A 23,830-nucleotide genomic window follows, 5' to 3' on the forward strand; every position below is an offset into this window, starting at 1 on the left:
CTATATAAGAAATCGAAACGACCGTGTGTCTGTACATAGACTATTTTGGCGAAATTTTCGTACAGCTATCCGTTTAAAGGGTAATAGTGACCATCTGCATATTTTTTAACTTTAGTTTCCTAAAATTCCTAATTTTTACCCCTCCTCCAAAATCAAGATTGCTGAACCATCTACCAGACGAGCTAGAAAATTGGAAGTTGGCAAAATTATAGCATTTAGCCTGTAACTGGCAGAAAACTTCCAATATCTTTAAATTCTTCACTTTTTATCCCCGAAGAATATCGAAATATGGAGGCAACTTTAATGACGGTGCAGACCATCGTTTCGAGGTATTCTTGGCTGATCGGCAAGTTCTATCACAAAACGGATGGCTCAATCTCAGTTCAATTTGGAGTGATCTACAACTTTGGTCCTATAACTTTTTGTCGTATCTCTATCCTTTATAAGTCAGATTTGTCTCTATTTCTCGACTGTAAGTAAATTTCGCACATTCTACACGCATAATTCATACTTTGAATCACTTTTAAGAGATAGAATCATCAAATTCTACACTAACATTGGCCCTCTCAGCAGTCATATGTTAGCCAAATGCTATGTTTTTAGCTCTCGCATAATTAACCGAAAAGTAATGCACTGTGATACAGTCTTACCCAAATTTCACCCTATTCAACGTTGCTAACTCAATCTGGCCCATACATAGATGAGATACGAGAAAATATTGTAGGACCCACCATTTAGACCGCTTCTTACCCAAATTTCACCCTATTCAACGTTGCTAACTCAATCTGGCCCATACATAGATGAAATATGAGAAAATATTGTAGGACCTACCATTTAGACCGCTAAAAACGGCGTCATATGGTACAGTCCTTTCGTGGATATGACGTACCGTTTAGCAGCAGTTAATTTGTAAACTAAGGTCTGAAATATTGTAAAGGATTTTATTCGTATGTCGAACTATTCATTGATGTCGATTTGTAGCGATCAAGAAAGGGTGTGTCTGCTATTGTATTCAGTACTCCCCACATCGACTTTGACTGTCAGTAGGAATGGGGGCCTTCTCCAACTCCAGTGTAACTGTCATTAGTAAGGAGGGCCTACCATTGCAATGAATAATAGCCTTCTCGTTTTGATTTGCAGAAGACAAGGAAGCATGCAATTTTGTTCAAAACTCCCCTACCCGATTGTATTTGTTTGTAGGCAAGGGTGCCCGCCATTATATAGAAATGTACCCATGTAAAATGTGATTTGCATTAGGCATAGTGGTCTGCTATTTTAATGGAAACTCACCAACTCTGTGTGACTGACAGTAAGCTGGCTGTCAGTAGGAAAATGGGCCTGTCATTATAATGATAACAGCACAACTCAATTTTGATTGGCAGTATGGAAGTTGCCTACCATAATAATAAGAAACTCCCCTACTATAATCTGTCTGTTAGTACAAACCGGGGCCTGCCATTATAACGAAAACTCCCAAAATCAGTTGTGACCGCGCAGTAGACAATGGGGCCTGCCATTATAATGTAAACTTCCCAACTCGATTGCGAATGGCAGTAGGCAACTCACACTTTACATTGGACACAACGTATGGGGACCTCCCCACGCTGTTTCTCGGATAACGCTAAAAGACATGCTATCAAAAGCAAAGACACCTCCGTACAGGCCATGGAGGCCCTTGGAGGAGTGAAAGATAAAGGCTTCCACCATTGCTAACCTCGGCACGTAATGGGGTAGAGTGGTTAGCACTACGCCCGGCCGCCTTTGCCCCCAGAAATTAACCTGGTACTCATTTTTGGTGTAGGCTGAGTGAACCTCAGGGCCATATGCACCTCCGGAAGTGGAAATCTCGTTTCTTAAGTTTTACGACTTCCAGACGGGGGTTCGAACCCACGTCCTTCCGGGCAAACCGAGCACGCCTTTACCGCCTCGGCTAGGCAGCCCCTTACTACATGTAGGCCTACAGTAATTTGCTTTGATATCCGTATACAATGTGAAATACCGTAGTGAAGCACGGGTACATTTGCTAGTACACAGAATAAAATTGATACGTTTGTAAATCTCTCGAAGACAATGGAATGTCAATAATCCAATTAGTGAATCGATATAGACTTGAGTACAAAAACGTCAGAGATAGTTATCCAAGCCTGTTGCTCCAACAGGTACAAAAATGTACTCGAAGAAGTAAAATTAAAAACAGGAAAACAAGGATAAGACAATGTATTTGTAGGTGAGACTTATGTGGAGCACCGAACACTCGTTGAAAGAACTGGATGCAGAGGAACCGATAGTTCGCTAGCTGGAAGACGGTTGTCAAAGCCGTTTTTTTTTAATTTCTTGCGTACAATTTGAATATCTATGTCAACAAAACCCGATCCATTGAGTTTGACTACAAGCCTCTTAAACATAACTTCCCATTGGTTTTGTTTTCTTCATTCAAGCCGGGCTGAGTGGCTCAGACGGTTGAGGCGCTGGCCTTCTGACCTCAACTTGTCAGGTTCGAACCGGGATTAGTCCGATGGTATTTGAAGGTGTTCAAATACGTCATCCTGGTGTTGGTAGATTTACTGGCACGTAAGGAAACTCCTGAGAGACAAAATTCCGGCACCTGGGCGTATCCGAATATCATCAAAAGTAGCTATTGGGACGTAAAAACAATAACATTATTTTGTTTTTATTCACATAGTCACTGTGCCACGTATTCCACATAATTTCATACTCGTGCACTTGTCGTTTGAATTCCAAATCCCTCTTTCTTAAAAATATGTATGTTCAGTCCTTAGCCCGAAGACTGGTTGGATCCTCAACAGCTCCACCATCAGCTGTCACAGATGGCCTAGGCATCACTGAAGAGGCGTACTAGGGAAATGAGGAGTGAGGTAGTTTCCCGTTGCTTTCCTCACTGAGACAGACGTTGCTATTACATATCAATCTGTCCAGCCCACTATAATGCATGTACCAACTGACCCTATGAGCAACATTTTCACACCATTCATAGCAGGGACTGACTGCATAAGGAATGGCATTACTAGCATCACTCATACCTCAGTCACTTTCATATTGTGAAAACCGAGGATAAGACTGACAAATCAATGAAAGTAACAAAATTGCTCGAGCCAATACCAGAAAACATAGCGCACTGTAAACACTACGTCTGGCCAGCAAAGGAATCTTCAAAATATAACGTGGGTTGGTCAAGTGCGGTTTACATAGGCCTATAGACTGTAATGGCGTCAAGTCAGTCACGTGATGGGTTCTGCTTGATTGAAATATAACAACTTGACTCTGCTCTCCTGTTTACACAGAGAAACCTGGAGGTAAATTACTACTAAAATCCTCTGTGTAAATTAGCCTTATGGAACTCTCTGAAGATAGCGAAGAACTGAACCTGACGTACGAGAGGTGGTTATATAATATTAATTATTTTTGCTAGCGGTTTTATGTCGCTTTAACACATAGCCTACAGTTGTTCGGTGAGGCTGGGACGAGAATGACTAGAAACAGAAATATTGCAGTTTTACGCTGTGTTAAGCCATATGCCCTTTTTGTGGAACTTTTGTGTTTAGAATGTACCACATGCACTGGTCGGGATTCAAATCATGGCTGCTTACGGGAGAAGTCTATGGCAACGCTCCTCCGCTATCATGTTGGCTGGAATGCGAAAGGTGACGGCAGAAGCCTTAATTAAGGTACAGCCCTTAGATTTTCCTGTTATGAAAATGGGAAACTTTGAATCACCATCTTCAGGGTTGTGGATAGTGAGTATGGAACTCAGCGCTTTCCGAACGCTAGCTTACATCTAATGACCTGTACCGTGCAACCAACTACCTCTACTTCTCCTTCCTTCCAGCGTACGGTGAGTGAGGTGGTAAATATTTTACGCAGTTTCGAATGATTTGGAGGCAAGAAGTAACCATTCCACAGAGGTGGTTCCAAACAGAATTACATAGTCCATTCACAGAGTTGTGAACTGGATACTGAAGGGCTTAAGAGTCCGTAATGAAGACGTATGTACATTTACAGTACGTAGCCTATCGAATAAATGAATAATGTGTAATTCTATGCCTTCTGCCGCTTTTTCCCACACCATGGTTTGGTGAAGTTTGCGATTTGTGGCGCATAGATCTATGTTAACTTGGTTCTGGTTTTTACGACCGGATACCCTTCCTAACGCCAACTAATATTTAATATTGAATATTTCTGTAGTAGTTGGTAGTGATGTGAGTTTTGAGTGTGTGAAGAGATGTGTATTGGGACGAACACAAATACCCAGTTCCCGAGCCAGAAGAAGTAAATAGACGCGGCAAATATTCCCAACTCAAATGAGAATCGAACCAGGGCCCTTCTGAACCGAAGGTTGTGACGCTGACCCTTCTGTCAAGGAGCCAGACGAAGAAATAGACTATATATTGAATACTCAGCTTGAAGGCTAGTTGGATCTCCAATAGCTCATCATCAGCTGTTTTAAGTGTCGTAGGTGTCATTATGTGGCGTACTAGGGAAATGAAGGGCGAGGTCGTTTACCGTTGCTTTCCTCACCGAACAAGATTTATTATTATTATTATTATTATTATTATTATTATTATTATTATTATTATTATTATTATTATAGATTAGAGTCTGTCCGCCTCTTTTGTGTAATGGTTAGTATGAATAGCTTCCAACCCTGGAATCCCGGGTTCGATTCCCGGCTATGCCACGAAATTTAGAAAGTGGTATGAGGGCTGGAACGGGGTCCACTCAGCCTCGGGAGGTCAAGTAAGTAGAGGGAAGTTCGATTCCCACCTCAGTCATCCTCGGAGTGGTTTTCCGTGATTTCCCCACTTCTCCTCGAGGCAAATGCCGGGATGGTACCTAACTTAAGGCCACGGCCGCTTCCTTCCCTCTTCCTTGTCTATCCCTTCCAATCTTCCCATCCCCACGCAAGGCCCCTGTTCAGCTTAGCAGGTGAGGCCGCCTGGGCGAAGTACCGGCCCTCCTTCCCAAATTGTATCCCCCTAACTCCGACCCAAAGTTTCCCACTCCAGGACACTGCGCTTGAGGCGGTAAAGGTGGGATCCCTCGCTGATTCCGAGGGAAAACCAACCCTTTAAGGTAAACGAATCAGAAAAGTAGGAAAGAAAGAAAGATCAGAATCTGCCAACCCCGCTGAAATGCACACAACAAACAGAGAAACATATTTTCGCACCATTCATTATAGAAACTGGCTGCATTACTAGCATCATTCATACCTCAGTTACTTTCATATTGTCTAAGCCAAATGCGGAACTGAGACAGGTCAATGAAAGTAATTTGTTTTAGCGCATACTAGAAGGTATCTAGTGCACTATTAACACTAGGTCTCATTAGCAAATGCAGGACAAAGAAAATATCATATCAATATTTTATTATTTAGAAATAAGTTTGAAAGCATTTGATAGTGTCCCAGGGAAGTGGATTGAATGTTAAACAGGGGAAAATGAAATGGTTGGTTAGCATGTAACCCTACAGGATTTATCCTAATTCGGAACTACAGAAGCACGACATGGGGAGTAATTGTAATGTAGGGAATGTAATGGAGACCGCATTGCAGTATGGCTTTGGGGGGAGCCAATGGCGACACCTTGTCCCCACTAATTACAAGTTGTGGCGTATGTGGGCGGCGAGACTTGGCCAATCCACGTGATGAGTGACACGCGACATGTGTGCAAAGGACACTCCCACAACTCAGTAGGGTTCCTTCCGGGCAAAGACAAGGATATTGATTTCGTCTTCATACATTAAGCATCAAATTGATGGAATCTAGCATAATGTACAGTAATATCTAGCCAACACACCACTAATGATTTGTAGGAGTCATGGATTCAACATATTTTCTAAACGTACCGGTAGACTAGTGGTTCTTACCCATTAGAAAATCTGGACCCTAACTCATAAAAAATAAGGGCAACTTTGTAGGCAATGAATGCACTTCATTTTATTGAAAACAGATTGTCTCGTACAGTATAAGCCTATAACATACACAAAGTAAATTATGTTTTCCAGTCTTTATCATAATATACAATCGCTGTCCTGAGAAAAATTGTCCATGGTTCCCCATTTTCACTTTCAGGCAAATGCAGTTATTATTAGGCCACGGCCGAATCCTTGCACATCCTTACAATTTCATTCACCATCACCCACCTTCATTAGCACCTCAACTGAGGTTGGCGTCAGGAAGGGCATCTGGTCGTAAAACATATCACCTCATCCCCTACCCGTGGGAATAAGTGTTAGACACACATACATCACGAAATACAATCATAAAGCACAAACTGAACAGAGCAATATAAATTTTCAACTCAGCTTTATAATTCATTTCAGTAAGGAAGTTGTTGCTGTTTGACACGAATTAGAAGATGGCCACAAGGTCTCAATGGACCCACGTTAAGAATCCCTGCGATATTTAACATACCGCAAAGTAACTAACAAAAGACTTAGCTATTGTACCCGTCGTTGACGGATTAAGTTTGTACATTTGTTGTAGTACTACTACTACTACTACTACTAGGAGAAGACCGGACCCGTCATTGACGGATTAAGTTTGTACATTTGTTGTAGTAGGCCTACTACTAGGGGAAGACCGGACCCGTCGTGACGGATTAAGTTTGTACATTTGTTATAGTACTACTAGGGGAAGACCGGACCCGTCGTCGACGGATTAAGTTTGTACATTTGTTGTAGTAGGCATACTACTAGGGAAAGACCGGACCCGTCGTTGACGGATTAAGTTTGAACATTTGTTATAGTACTACTAGGGGAAGACCGGACCCGTCGTCGACGGATTAAGTTTGTACATTTGTTGTAGCAGGCCTATTACTAGGAGAAGACCGGACCCGTCATTGACGGATGAAGTTCGTACATTTTTGTTGTAGTACTACTAGGGGAAGACCGAACAAAGCGAATAAGTTACATTTACGGAAAATTACGCTAGGTGTCGCTGAGTTGCTTCTACAGGAAGTGCCACAATCTGCTGGAGACATAAGAATCAGTAGTAGAAAGATTGCAGTGGTAAACAGAGTGAGACTGGAAGTGTTAGAAGATTATTGCAATATTTCTTAAAATTTTATCAATGTAAGGCGTCTCCGAAGACCTAAAAAGTAGTTAGTGGGACGTAAAACAAATAACATTATTATTATTATTATCAATGTAAGAAACACACTGTTATTTATAGATATTTATAACTATTTTAAAAGTGATTACATTGCATTTTAGCATTCTTCCCAACCACTTATGGACACACTTTGCTTGCTTTTTGCTACATTACATTTAGGCGTTCAGTCATGATTTCCTCAATGGAGCACAGCTGAGCAAAGTGAATATTTATTCACTTTGTCCTGCCAGGTTAATGTTGTTACTATTTATTTATTTATGTTTTCATGCAAACCATTGTAAACTGGTAGGTCCAGTAGGATTGTAAACTGTTCAAAGCAGATTAATTTTAACAATTACTAAATAACATGAAAAAATTAACATATGAAGTGTATCAATAATAATCAGAATATTGTAATTTTTGTTTGCAGATGGTTTACAATTACAAACGAACCAGTGATCAGGGCAGCCAGTCCAAAGAAACGATGAAGAAAACTCTGGAGGAATGTAATAATAAATAATGTTATTTGCTTTACGTCCCACTAACTACTCTTTGACGGTTTTCGGAGACGCCGAGGTGCCGGAATTTAGTCCCGCAGGAGTTCTTTTACGTGCCAGTAAATCTACCAACACGAGGCTGTCGTATTTGAGCACCTTCAAACACCACCGGACTGAGCCAGGATCGAACCTGCCAAGTTGAGGTCAGAAGGCCAGCACCTTAACCGTCTGAGCCACTCAGCCCGGCCTAGAGGAATGTAGGACAAATCTTATTTACTCCATTGCTACAAAATATGGTCTGCCTTTTTCTCCGCTCTACCGGCACTACAAATCTGGTTCTAGCAAGAAGGAGTTAGGCAGATTTAGAATAGTTTTGAGTGAGAAACAAAAACTCGAACTGGTTGACTATCAACTTGATGACCAACGAAGCATGTTGCCATCACGAAGGTAGGCTAGAGATACCCGTTCTGGGTGAGATCTTATTGCAAAATGAGGTTGTCGATCTGCAACACGAAGGGAAGTATACATCGTTGCAGAATTTTCTGGATGTATCGCCGCACCGTCAGGGTCCCTTCAGTCACTACCAGCGGCGAGCACATTTAATTGGAGTGAAGTGCCACGCTTAAGTGAAGCGTGGATCACTGCACTGCCACTGGCCAGGACTTTTCCAGACTTGAATTCAGTGGTCGACTGTTTCCAGGCAGAACCGCAGTTAGTCGCTGAACTCCCCCCATCACCAATCAGCAAGCTGTCGTGCTGGTCGTTCCTGGTAGAAATGCAAACGTGCTCTACAATGCTCACGTCGTAATGCTGAACGTCGTAAGGGACACCACGAAGACAGATTTTGCTCTGTTGCTCACCTGGATATGAAACTGAAAGGCAGCTTATCCCCAGCTGCCGTGCTATGGATGGTGCCCAGCGACGCACGTGCAGTGCATCCAGTCTGTCGCACAATGAAACGATCTTTCCGGTGGTGGTCTGCCGAGATCGACTCAAGCCTTCTTCACAAGAGTGTGTACCGTCACGTTTCTACTGTATCCAAAACCGACGTACAGTGTAGTCAGAATTATTTAAGTGGCGGGTAATTTGTTAAAATGTCCATCCAGCCTCTCTTAGCCTGACGACGCAGCCTCTCTCAAGCTCGTCTTCAGCACCTGACCAAAGGCGTGTCGTACATGCAGTCGGAACAAGCTGCGTTTTCGCTCTCAACTGCCACTGAAGATACTACACCTGTCCACGGCAAGACGGTGATGGAATTCGCCATGGGACTGAGGACAGTGAAGCACCGTGTCCCTATAGCAAACATTGTGGACGACATAATAATTGGACTATTTCCTGATTGAAAAATATTTTCCTGGACATGAACTCCAATACGCTAGGGTATGGGATGAAAAATAGCGATGCGACCGACGCGATAAGACATTGCGTTACGCCAGGTGTTGCCTGCGAGACGACGTGATCATCCGAGCTAGGACAAAGATGGAGGCACCTGCAGACGTGGTTGGAGCTGCGAGTGGTTTAACGGCTACTGAGGAGCCTGAGTCTCAGCACATTCAAACGACGGAATTATTGATCGCCTAGACCTTGACCAACACCTCTCATCAGCCTTATATTCGACTGTCCAACCTGAATAAATATATCACCATCAACAAAGGCACAAAACTCTGAGTTTGCGACCCTGTTGTATGGATTGCCTGCTGCGAAGCCATCGTATCGGATCAGCCACTGCAAGCAAACATAGGAATGAGAGCAGAATGGAACACGCCATAGGTCTTAGGGAAGGTATATGAGGGATCTAGTGAAAACCTAGAGTGTGGGCAAAGGGAGATTCTAGAACTACTGCTGGAGTATCAAGACATCATCTCTCTAGAAAGCAACAAGTTCGGCCGGACGAAAGTCCTCCAGCATCGGATTGATGTGGGTGAAGGCGCGCCGATCAAGGCTTTCTTGTGACGAGAGTCGCTCGCGAAGCAGCAAGTGGACATATATGACATATATGAAGGAGCAGCAAGTAATACATAGAACTCTCGGAAAGCCCCTGGAGTACCCTGGTAGTACTGGTGAAGGAGATGACCACCCAACTAAGTTCTCTGCCGACTACAGGAGAGTGAATGACGTCACTAATAAAGAAAACTGCCTGCTGCTCTGATTGAATATACAGTGATATGATACCAGGTTCGAAGCAGTTCTCTACGCTGGATCTGAAGAGCGGCTACTGCAAGCACAGATTCACCCTGAAGACGACATTCTCGGTTGGATATGATCTCTGGCAGTTCAAGGTAATGCCATTCGGGTTGTGCAACGCTCCTTCAGCTTTCGAGAGATAGATTGAGACTGTGGTGAGAGGACTGCTTGAGCTACCTGGATGACGTCATTGTTCTAGCAAGCACCTTCCAGAAGCGCCTCAAGAGCTTAAGAGAGACTTTTGGAAAACTGACAGCAGCCCTGACGAAGTTGAGCCCGAAATAATGCCAGCTTAGCAGGAGGAAAGTACAGTACCTCGACCATATCGCCTTGTAGGAAGGAGTTTTTTCTTGTTGATTTTACGTCGCACCAACACTGATATTTCTTATGGCGACAATGGGGTAGGAAATGGCTAGGAGTGGGAAGCAAGCGGCCGTGGCCTTAATTAAGGTGGAGCCTCAGCATTTGCCTGGTGTGAAAGTAGGAAATCACAGAAAACCATCTTCAGGGCTGCCAGCAGTGGGGCTCGGACCCATTATCTCCCGGGTGCAGGCTCACAGCTGCGCGCCCCTAACCACACGGTCAACTCGCCCAGTAGGAGGGAGTCTGGACCACGGCGGTGAGGAGTGGCCAATTTCCAAAGGTCAATTCCCAGATTCGAAGTTTCCTGGACCTCTGCAGCTACCACGGTCGATTTGTCAGAGGGATTTGCCATAATGAGAAAGCAATCGCATCGCATTAGGAGAATATTCATCAATTTACATGCATGGAGGAATGTCAGACAGCTTTCGATCACCTGAAGCACACACTGTATAGAGGACCGAATTTGGCATAATCGAAAACTGGAGAGCTCGACACGGACGCCGGTAAATTTGGCATTGGGGGCTTCTTAATTCCGGTTGTTGACAACGAAGAGAGGGTAGTGGCATACTTCAGTAAGGCCCTCTCTACACCGAAAATAAATTATTGCTTCTCCCGAAAGAGTTGTTAGCTATTGCGAAGACCATCGAGCATTATCACGAATACACGCATGGCCAATAATTCCCCATCACGACTGACAATGCATCACTCGGGTGGCTTTTGAATTTCAAGAACGCAGGAGGACTACTCGCACGATGGCTGGAGAGACTGCAGCAGGACAAATTTGTGAATACCGCAAGGAATATTAAATTACAACGCTAACGCTCTGTCCCGCGGACCCTACCAAAAGTCTGCGAGTTCTGCTCCAAGAAGGTGGGTGAATACGAAGTCCCTTGCCGAAGGACCACCGTGAATTTCGAATAAAACTGGAGTCATGATGCGTGGATGAAAACGCAGAGGGATGACGAGGACAATGACTGCTAACCGGGTGGAAACGTAACCCTGTTCCGAGGCCTGGATGGACACACGTCAGTGACCTCCGTCCCAGGACTGATCCGGACTGTTCACAATGGGATTCGCTGAGGGATGTCGAGCGGACGGGGAAGACGCCTGCTCGAAAGGCAACGAGTGTGCGGCCAGAAAGGTACCAAACCATAGACGTAAAGGTCGAGTGAAGACGTAAAACGTGGGCGCGCCACTCAAGAGAGTAGCAATTGGTTGGGCCGGACCACTGAATTCCACTGATGCCGGAAACCGCTATATTCCTGCCGTCACTGACTACTTCCCGATGTGGTTGGAGGCGTATATGCTCCCGAGCCAGGAGGAAGGTACGGAGGAGGAAACCCTCGTGAACGAGTTCGTTAGTAGATGCGGCGCACCGTAAGAGCTACATTGCGACCAGGGGCGGTAGGTACTCCACATCAGCGATCTTCTAATCATGTGCTAACTGCTGAGAATTCGAAAACCAGGAACACGCCTCTGCATCACTAAGCGGATGGAATGGTGGAGCGATTGAACAGGACCATCGAGAATCACATTCGAAAATTCGTCAGCGGTCATCACGAGGTCTGGGACTGTCATCATCCCCTATTCCTCTTAGCATATCCATTTGCAGTACACGAGGCCACGAGATCCACACCAGCAGTGACGCTGTTCGGAAGACAGCTGCGCCTCCCGGTTGATTTAGTGTGTGGTCGACCTGACGATCATGCTGGCCCTAACGACCAGCACTGCCTGGATCTGACAGAGAAACTGGAGGATATAGATGACACTGTCCAGAAGAGACTGAGGATAGAGAGTGACCGAATGAAGGCACGATACAACCAACGAACGACGCTACTGGGTATCAAGAAAACGATCACGTGTGTCTGTATAATCTCGTAAAGAAGGAGGTTTGTCCGCAAGTTCCAGATATGGGAATAAACGACGTGCTCTATCGTATACAACGGAGCTGGAGAAGCAAGATGAGTGCGGTGCATCTGGATAGACTGGCGCCTTACCAAAAAATAGATGAAGGTAACTGGTCGGGATGATCATTTCTCGAAGAGGTTCAAAGTTGCGTGCTCAGACGACCGTCAGCCCACTCATAGCTCCCTTCAGTATTTACTGAAAGGGATGAATAAATCAGGCAGTGAACCTCCCAGCCAGTCCGATAGCGTGACTGGCCTCTCACTGCATTGTTTCAGTCCGGTTTCTCTACAGACCACTTGAAACCCGAAATGGGGATTCCAGTACTTCATCAGCCAGGACATAAAAAGGAATCTAGCCGCGGACAGGGGAGAGTGGGATATGCACGGCAGTAGTGCTAGCTGTCGTCAGAGTTATGGTGTGGCCGCTATTCGGTGGTCAGTGTTGACGGTGTTGTGTTTAGTGAGTGTCGTCGTATTGCTGGAGAAGAGTGGTGGTTAGCATGGTTGTTGTTATTTAGTGTTACGTGCTAAGCAGTTCAGTGTGTGGAGCAACCACTTTGGATATGAGTTAATTGAATTAACAGTGTTGACTGTGCGAGTCATCGGATTCTGGAGTCTGGAGTCGAATCAAGTGAAGAGCACTCGTGTGTTGTGATAGTCAATAGCCATGCATCGAATCTGTCTGCGTGCAGCTGCTGTCTGCAATGACTGAGCTTGTGAACCAAAGTGAAAGGTGAACAGTCATATAGGATTATCGCCGTCCCTGGTAATACAGCCAACCGGACTACCTGCTGTCAGGAGGACAGAGACGTTGTAAATAGCAAGTAAATAGGGAACAGTTGTCATTCATTTTCAAAATTGTGTGTATATGTGTGTACCAATTGGGTCATCCTACATTAAATTAAATCTATCAAATAGACAGTGCTTTATTCGTAACAATATAATATGAACACACTTTAAAATAATGAAGACTTACCAGATCAATAATAATGGAAATAATAAACGAAAAAACAATAAAGCTGTTTCTTTCTCCACAAAGTAAAGGGACGTGCCAACACGACTGAGCGCCCAGTCACTATTAGTCAAACATGTGACAGGACATTTTGTCCAATACAGCATCTTACCCCTATCTACCCTAAATTCATTAGAATAGCGTACTGAAACACCGTCAGTAATACATTTGAACACAGACTGCACAATCAATAGGATGTAACTGTGTTTTTCTGATGAAGCTGACAGCCATTCGGAGTTAGTGGGCCTAAAGAATTTAAAGGCAAAAATAAAGCAATATATTTTCGTGCTGAAAATGTTATCTTCTATGCAGTTTATGAATAGGTTTGTATATGATTTGTTTTATATTGATACACTGTTATTGTAGTATACGCTTCTTATTTAAATTAGTTCATTATCGGCTGTGGAAAATCTACAAACTGCATTTCTTGGCTGTAAATTTAATGCATCAATATATCATAGACTTTTTTAAAATATTTGTTTGTAAATCATCGGCTGCATAACTCCCAACATTCAAGTTTGACGGCCAGTATGATACGAAAAAGAAGGCTTGCGGTTTCTCAACGTACAGCTGTGGCCTACATCGACCATGTTTACCGAAGTTTCATCTGAAGAAGAAGACGTCACGTCTTTGAATACTGATGTTTTCCGAATCAGAAGACACTCCACAAAATGTTTAAGGCTTTTTATGGAGTCACAAGATAATCGATCTTAAACCGACTACGCTAGTCATCTGGAATAAGATAATGTTGTGTACGGACCTCGTTGTTTTTCCTCATACATCGTTTTCATCTCCGATTAGGTATACAATAGTCGGAACTGGGTTCAGTTCAATTGTTGTGTCTTGTCAGTCTCGAAGAAACGGCAGAAAACTGCTCGAAACTTGGAATTTATGTTCAGAGAAAGCTCGGGTGAGCACTAGACTACATATTATTTGATTCATAAGCAGTTGTCTGGTAATATTTAGGGGCTCGAAACAAAAAATGCCAAATTTCACCTTTAATATTATATTCAAAGTTATACATAATAAAAGGTCATTTCCGACTGTTTTACGTTTCATGCGTTTTGACCGCAGGAGGAATTGTGTTTTTTTGAAATTTACACAAACTTTCATTCATCTCTGGATATATAATTGTTGTAGAAATATGTATGTAACAAACATTCCACGTGGAATAATGTTCGGTCATCATGGTTACGAGCTAACCGGTGATAGTGATGATGGCTGTGATTTTTTTAAACTTCTAAATACCACGGCTATTATCTATTGATGAGCAACAATATGAAAATATCTGTCGAAATGAGAAAAAAGAAACGCGAATGAACGTTCACTCCAATAAGTGTTGAAAATAAATCATGAATATGAGAAGTGGGGGGCTTGTTTACCTACGCCTCCAATGCCTAATGTCACAGGACCGGAAGAAGACAACATGAGTGATGGCCTACTGTGTTCTAAGCGCCTGAAACTTAACAACAATATCAAGGTTGTTGAAGTGTGCTTTGTCACTTCTGGACCCACTGTGGGTGGGGGTGGTAAAATAACACCCACGGTATATGTTTCGTGTCATAAGAGGCGACTAAAAGGGCCCCAAGGGCTCTCAACTTGGGACTGTGGGTTCGCGACCATGGGGCCCTTAGATGAGCCCTGGCGTTGCTTCCACTTACTTGTGCCAGGCTCCACACATTCACGTATCCTATCCAACCTCTCTAGGTCTTCTTTTCCAACGTCGACGCTATTAGAGCATTCGAGGACTAGTTGTACTTCTTCATAATTTCCACCACCTGTCGCCTCCGGTACCACTCTACTCCACTTAACTGCAGTACTTCAGCAATTATAAAATATTAACCCGTCAGTAACAGATATAGGAATAGCTAATTTTAATAGATTATAAGTATGTAGGCTATACAGACTACATTCAAATATATAGCATGTAGTGAACTCTGTTATAATGAACATTCGGCTATAGTGAACCTAACCGTTTGGTCCCGATTAACATACATTATAATACATATTAAATTTTCGGTTATAGCGAACACGAAAGAGAAAAAGATGTAATAGATTACACAACATAAATTTGATTCTCGTTCCCGTCCTCCTCCTTTTGCTAAAATATTGAGAACAGATGGAACTCCAGGGGGCGAGGCGAAAGACCCACCCTACTAAGCTACGAACAAAACTGGGAAAAGGCAAACCTTCTCTCTCCTCCTTGTCATAAATTCTGTCCTTGTCAGTGTATTGACCATACTGGAGACGTACTGGATGCAGATTTTTATATGGCAAAAGAAAGCAATCAGGTGCATACAGGGTATTTCAGACAAGTAGGCCTAATCATGTAGGGACGTTCTCCAAAGACTGATAATAATGACTCTTCCCTCAATATATACTTACCAACGCATAATGGACATCAAATAAAACCTGATTAACTACCTATCACGGAAGGAGGTACACCAACATAATAAAAGATTAAATGTTAAATTAAAGAAAACGCAATTTTTTTTGCTAGTGGCTTCACGTCGCACTGACACAGATAGGTCTTATGGCAACGATGGGATAGGAAAGGCCTAGGAGTTGGAAGGAAGCCCCAGCATTTGCCTGCTCTGAAAATGGGAAACCACGGAAAACCATCTTCAGGGCCACCGGCAGTGGGATTCGAACACACTATCTCCCGGATTCAAGCTCACGGCCGCGCGCTCCTAACCTCACGGCCAACTCACCCGGTCAAAAATATCATAACTACACAGGAATGTTACTTTTTAACAAGCTCCCATTGGAATTAAGAGATATGTCGGTGAAATCCTTTCAAAACATTCTAAAAACTGGCTGATAGGAAACAGCATTTACAGTACACAGGAATTTCAAGAAAAATTGTTGCACCTCCATATTAGTAAAGATGTGAAAATATGTGTGTAAATAAGTGGATATATTACTTGTAGTATAGCATAAAATAGTTAGTATAGTATATATTCCAAGGGAATGAACGATGTTTAGTAACATAGCATATGTATAGTCATGACTTTTAAGAATATATTTTTATGGCATGTTTAACAATTGCCTATTATAATGTACATTGTTTACTGACAATAAATTCTATTCTATTCTTTTTTATTCATCTGGGTCACCAGGTAGAGGAGAAGAAACTGTGAATAATGTGGAATCTGGCGTAGAGAAGGCACAGGCCCTAAAGAATAATTTACAGGATATTTTAATTAAAATAATGTACAGTAAGCAGTTGCAAATAACAGACTTCTACAGGGCTCGGTAACCGCGAATAGGCCAAGATTGCATTAAAATATTTTTTTCTTATTGAACAATGTTCAGTATTGAACCCTTGACTTACCGTTCCATCGTTGGTCGGCCACAGCTGCTACAGTAGAGCAATATTGAACTCTTAAATCTTGGGGTCGTTGCGGGAATGTTTCGGTCACGATCTTAACCAAACGATGGGGTTCAGAAGAGAGCCTAACTACTTGAAATGAGGAGCAAATATGTGCTTACTAACTTTTATTAAATTCTCAATGGCACAAGAAAAATTATTTTATTTATATAAATCCTTGATCAACAATTAATTATTAATTATGAAATGTTTCAATGCAGTCATATTGCATAGCGTCTATATTTTTACAATATCGAAGAATTTGCTTCGGTGAAAGTAGGAATATCATAAATTAGTGGACGGCGAAAAAAAAAATGAAAGGAAAAACCTGAAAAATCGGGCACCTCTTAATCCAAACGATAACTGAGAATTAATCCACACGATCCGTGGAAAATATGACCTTCAGCAAATAGAACGCCTGATTTACCCTCAATTAAGGTTATCCACCAGTCGAATACCCTTTCGGATACGGAACACCCGCCGAATGGACCCTTAATCGAACCAAATTGATTATCAGTTGCTTTGGATAGGTTGCGAAATATTATTGGAAAGCGTAGTGTTTACTACAAGTTAACAACAGCATTCACAATTGAAACAAAATTCCACCATGTATTTGTCATTTCATGACACCCTGAAGTGATAAAATAAACCCGATGCTAAATGTGCATCACCCAAACAGCTGTTCAGAAGGAACCAACAACAACACGATCCGCGAGGATCTTACGTTACGTCGTTCTGAAGGAACAAAACTGCGAAATGCAGGAAACACTTATTCATCACGCATTTAGAAGAAATGCCAAACACTGAAGTTAATTAAAAAGTGGTAAATCACTTGAAAAATATTTTTATAAAACCGACTCTCAGCTTATGAATAGTTACGTTACGCTTAATAAAATTACAAGTACACAAAGAAAAAAATACACAAATTACAGAATTCTTTCCTACTTAACAATGACTACCATCACAGATCTATCTACTTATTGTTTGTCCCAACACACTACCTACAAAGCTATCAATTAATCGAACTCAACTACGTATAAAAATGAAAGAACGACAAAGATTGAAAATAAAATATATTACTGGCTGACGAATTGAATCCGTATTCGTAACTCAAGTCTCGCACTAATACATTGAGTGTCAACATGCACACTATCAAAGCGAAACGGACGTCAGAACGACAAAACAATTAAGTCCGTAAAATAAAATAAAATAAAATAAAATAAAATAAAATAAAATAAAATAAAATAAAATAAAATAAAATAAAATAAAATACCGAAGTTATTTGAACTCAACACGCATGGAGAATTACAGTAAAATATTCAGTCACCGTTAGCTCAGTACCCAATGTTGGACAACCCTCATTCGCCGATAGCGGTTCCATGATCTTAGGTAACACCTTCCAGCTGTTGAGGGTTGCGCGCAAGTTTGGCCTCATTATTACCGAGCTAACACTTTTCCCATTTCGTAGATTACTGCAGATGCTACCATCGCCCTGGTCACTTCGCAAAAACATCTAATCTAAGACTTGAGTATGTACAGCTGACATCCCAGACCTATCGTCGGGCCTACTTAACATCTGTACACCCTAGCATTAACCTCTATGTACACGTACCTTCCTAATTCTATCGTTGAGCGTGAACTAGGACGTCTCATCATCAGTATACTCCTAGGATAACATGTGACGTCCTAAATCTATTGTCGGGCGGAAACTGGGTCGTATACGTTTTCCCTAGCATATCAGGCGAAATCGTAATTTCAAACAAACTCTGATATCTTTAGCTGTAAATCTGGTCGAAACGAATAACACACAACGAAACAACTCTTGCCACAGAACGAACGCACGTCGGAAAATGCAATAAGTCTCTATCTTGTTACAAAAAAAACGTGAACTTGAAAATAAATATCGCGTGGCGAATAATCCCCCAACTCAAACACGATCTCAGCACGCGCAATGAAGTTTAGGAAAGAATATCATCTTCCAACACACGTCTAATATTTAGTGGATGTCGTCAAAAATAATAATCATCACCAGCGCAGAAATCCATACTATAATTTTAGGGTGCGGCCCTCCAATCGCCTACCGTCATTTTCCAAATATACATATCCATGACTATGCAGTGAAACGAAATTCAATAAATGTACACAGTCAAACATATCGCTTTAAAAACGTCGAATATTTTCATTCCACAAATGCTCCGATTTACTGATAAATTGTTGTTTTATGTTGGGTATTCAGTCAGAAGGCTGGTTGGATCCTCAACAGGTTCACCATTAGCTGTCATAGATGGCCTAGGTGTCACTGAAGAGGCGTACTAGGGAAATGAGAGTGAGGTAGTTTCCCGTTGCTTTCCTCACTGAGCCAGAAGTTGCTATTGCACATCAGTCTGCCAAGCCCACTGAAATGCACGCACCAACTGACCCTATGAGTGACATTTTCACACCATTCATAGCAGGGACTGGCTGCATACGGAATGGCATTACTAGCGTCACTCATACCTCAGCCACTTTCATATTGTCAAAGCCAAGTATAAGACTGAGGCAGGTCAATGAAAGTAACAATTTTATTCTAGCCCATACCGGAAGACATAGTGCACTGCAATCACTACATCTTGCCAGTAAAGGCCTACTGATGAATTACCGCCTTGTAATTTATGAACTCTACTGATTGGAAACTCGTCCTTACAGTCAAACAACACCAACCGTGTATACAAAATGCTCTTTTATCCTTGAGGTCATATTATTCTAATATTCATTACTGACTTTACGTAACTAGTCACTTGAAATTTTACTACAAAGAGTTACCCACCAAAATCATTTTTCACTTGGGATCTTATTTGACATTTACGCACAATAATTGTCTCGGACCGACCTTCTCCAGGTCCCAGTTTTCGGATTGTTAGCGGAAAATACTACAGCCCGCCACATAAATCTCACATTTAATATACAGCCTGTCTCAAAAATCGTTCCTCGGCACATATAGCCTGCCTCAAAAACTTAATATCCTCGCCTTCTCACGGCGGTATTACGTAAAATCCAGGCTCCCTTTTGCCTTCAACATTTCTACCACTCTCATCTCCACATATATAAATTCTTCGCTCTCAATCCATTTTTCTTATATTTCAAGACCTTTATCAAATCTCAATCCTCTTGTGAAAAACAGCAAACTTTATAAAAATATATCCTTTTGTTTTTACTGTTACTACAACTTTCGGACCTAGGAAATACAACAACACACCGTGATTTTCCATATTATCGACATACACGATGTCACAAAATTTTACTTCCCATGAATAAAACATAACTTTATCGAATTTCACTGGAATTTTTCTAAACGCCCGCAATCCTTGTAGAACATACTTGTTAAATCTACTTTTAACATAGGAAATTTTTACCCCGCGGTAGACATTATTATTATTATTATTATTATTTCGACGAAATTTTCTGAATTCAAACGATATTCGAAATTAAGACATCCGCCACGACTACTTTATCATGATCACCTTCCTAATTTTCCTCACTTCGGACAATATCTCAAAGAACATTACCATAAGACTTAAACGTCGCATTTTATGGTTTCTTGATGTGAAATTTTACAAAACTAAAGATTTTCACACGCTGACCAAAAATATAAGATCTTTTCCTGATCATTACAAAATATCAACCGGACACACGCAATGAAAAATTTTGTTGGGACAAACAACATTCTAACTACAACATTGATTAAAGGTTACAGACCTGTGATCTTAGCCGTCATCCTTGGAGTTCTGGCTGCATTTAGCCAGCAAACTTCTCGTCTAGCCTACCATAGCTAGGTTATACATCTTGTTTATAAATATAACATAAATTACACAACACTTTCCAACGCACTTTCAAACGTTTAGCAAGCGACAAACACTCTGCTTAAATCACAACATCTACTGCGTTCCCAAGACTTTTCCCTTCTCGTCCGACTGTGGCCAGGTGTTCCAACGGATAAGAAACCAGACACAGTAGCTAACTTCAAACTCCTCTTTAACAGACACACTGAATATCGAGAGAAGTTCAATTACTTCTAAACCTTCAAAGTTTCATTAGTGGCGGCTCAGAAAATTTCTATCATCTTCCATTCCTAACAGTAGATCCGAACCATAGCCACGAACATGTAGTAAGTTATTTGGAGATCAACTTTTTACACCTTTCTGTTGACGAGAGACGTGGGCTCCGCTATTTCAGAAACCAGACAGACACTGAGAAATATACGGAGGGGGGTTTCTTTTATACTCTATGGGATGACGCTACTCACACCATGGAGCTTGGTTATGCAATATGCTAATTCCTCATCCAATAGACCGATTTTTCTGAAATTTGTTCCATGACTTCGGACAGACTTACAATTTATTTGTATGTTAATTTCATCATTTTCCCACACTCGCAACAGGCGAAATAAATTATTTCTACCCGGGCGTTTCGCGGGTTTTCTTCATTCATCGACCTTGGCACGTGTCAGTAGTCCGCGAATTTGACGCGGATTTGTCTCTAGGCTTAACTGCATTTGTATTTACCCTGGGGGTTCTGTCTTCACGTAGGGTTTAAGAATAATTTAGATTCTTTATTTCAGGCTTTACTGCGTTGCCAAAATATCTCGTTACGAAGAATTCGTTGAATATGAAAAGTTGTTGAATATTCGAAGTCCACCAAAGTGTCACGGTAGTTCACGAGCTTGTGGCTCGGCTCCACCCTGTGAGGTCGCTCCCACGAGACAGCCAGACTCATGAAATGGCTGCTCTCAAACAAGTAACTTTTATTTGAAATAAATATTGAGAAAAAAAATTCTCATCGTAGAATTATGGGTTCAATATGCCATTTACAGAACTGTTTCTCGAATAATATACTTAATGTTTCTACAGTAGTTTCAAGATATTTTTGTGTCACTTGCGTGCTTAATTCTAGGGGATGCCTGACCGAGGCGGTAAAGGCGTGCTCGGTTCGCCCGGAAGGACGTGGGTTCGAATCCCCGTCAGAAAGTCGCAAAATTTAAAAAACGAGATTTCTACTTCCGGAGGTGCATATGGCCCTGAGGTTTACTCAGCCTACACCAAAAATGAGTACCAGGTTAATTCCTGGAGGCAAAGGCGGCCGGGCGTAGAGCTAACCACTCTACCCCATCACGTGCCGAGGTTAACAATGGTGGAAGCCTTTACCTTCCACTCCTCCAAGGGCCTTCATGGCCTGTGTGGAGTTGACTTTGCTTTGCTTTGTGTGCTTAATTCTGCCCGGAAGAAATTTTTTGATTATAGTGACCTTTAACGAGTCCGCGGAGGTATATTATAGCCGGAGTTGATTACTACATGTCCGCCTCTGTGGTGAAGTGGTTAGTGTGATTAGCTGCCACCCTCAGAGGCCCGGTTCGATTCCCGGCTCTGCCACGAAGTTTGAAAAGTGGTAGGCCTATGAGGGATGGAACGGGGTCCACTCAGCCTCGGGAGGTCAACTGAGTAGAAGTGGGTTCGATTCCCACCCACGCCATTCTCGAAGTGGTTTTACGTCGTTTCCCACTTCTCCAGGCAAATGCCTGGATGGTACCCAACGTAAGGCCTCGGACACTTCCTACCCTCTTCCTTGTCCATCCCTTCCAATTTTCCCATCCCCCACATGTACCTTGTTCAGCATAGCAGGTGAGGGCGCCTGGGCGAGGTACTGGTCATTCCCCAGTTGTATCCCCCGACCCAGAGTCTGAAGCTCCAAGACACTGCCCTTGAGGCGGTAGAGATGGGATTCCTCGCTGACTCTGAGGGAAGAACCGACCCTACAGGGTAAACAGATAAAGAAGAAGAAGAACACTACTACATCATTGATATTTGTTTTATGTCACAGCGATGAGGCAGGTTTCATGGTGACGGTTGGATAGGACAGGGCTAGGGGAGGGAAATAAGCGATCGCGGCGTTAATTAAGGTACAATACAAGAATCTTGAAACAAACAGTTCATGTTCCTGACATGGTTTTTCTGTCCTTTTTGCTTGTTTTATCGTCACACTAACACATTGAAGGTTTTCGCCAATGTAGGTATGGGAATGGGCTAGGATTGGGAAGGAAGCGGCCGTGGCCTTCATTATGGTACAGTTCCAGCATAGACCTGGTGTGGAACTAGGAAAAATCATCTTCATGGCTGCCGATGGTGGGATTCAATCCCACTTTCTCCTACTACCTACTCTACCTACTGCATCATACAGTCTCACGCTATGGACTATGTAAGAAAACTAGACGATATTCGATTTGGTGTCTCCTCGGTGAAATAAGCTGGCACTGTTGAACTTTTGACTCCATGATATCCCGCCTCACACATTATGACCGTAAAGGTAATAAAATATTATTATTATTATTGGCTTTAGAATTGCAGAGAAATATTTTAATACAATCCCACACTTGACGCATTGTAATATATATTATTATATTAGCTATTACCTAAGCTCGAGATGCCATTTCGACCCACTCAGTTTCATGAAGTGTGGTTATGCGTATATCTTTGTGTCTCAGAATTACGCCTCTTTAAGGGCGGGACTGTAAATAATCTGTGATAGCGTGCATTCCTGTAGCTAACCACAGAACAATATAATGAGTTCCTTCCTGTTCCCTTCATCTCCTCCCACCTCAGCAATCGACCAATATATTTGGTTTCTCCTCCCAAACAAGACTTGTCCATCTAAGTTTTCGGTGAAATTTTATTCAACAAAAAATATTTAACCCCATCCCAGTATCAATAAACAATACATTATGATTCGCATCACTGTTCCATGACAGATACAAGAAACTATTTTCGATATTAGTTGACTCACGGAACTGGAATGCGAGACAACGATCATTTTTCTTGTTTTTACTAAGCACCACAAGTTAATGCTATAGCCAGAACAATAAAAGAAGTAGTCAGTCCCTTGACGTACGAGTACTGATCCTGAAGGGCTTAGGGTCTATTCTCGACTAGTCGAAGAAATTGAACTGTGTGAGCTTCGCTCAGCCACGTGAGACCAACAGAGGAACAGTTTCACATAAAGAGTAGCGGATCCGCGGAAAATAAATCATAAGTCATTAGGCTAAACATAGCGTCACGAAGACGAAGTATTACTCCACTATCTGAAAGTAATTTGGCTGGGCAGCAGCCGTCTTGGAAAGCTAAGGGCCTTAATGAGCTGTACATGTCACAGGGTTTCATTTCGTTTCGTTTCGGATTTGGGTAAATTAACACTACTTCCCAAAAAAGTTAAAATGCGTGTTTAAAAAGAGCTCTAAACACGGAGCTGAACTAGTTATGAATTGCTGATTTTTTTACTGTTTCACTTAATACCCTTTATCTTCTTCCGGGCCGGGCTGAGTGGCCTAGATGATTGAGGAGTTGGCCTTCTGACCCTAACTTG

This window comes from Anabrus simplex, chromosome 5 (genome assembly GCF_040414725.1).
Source record: "Anabrus simplex isolate iqAnaSimp1 chromosome 5, ASM4041472v1, whole genome shotgun sequence".
Classification (NCBI taxonomy): Eukaryota; Metazoa; Arthropoda; class Insecta; order Orthoptera; family Tettigoniidae; genus Anabrus; species Anabrus simplex.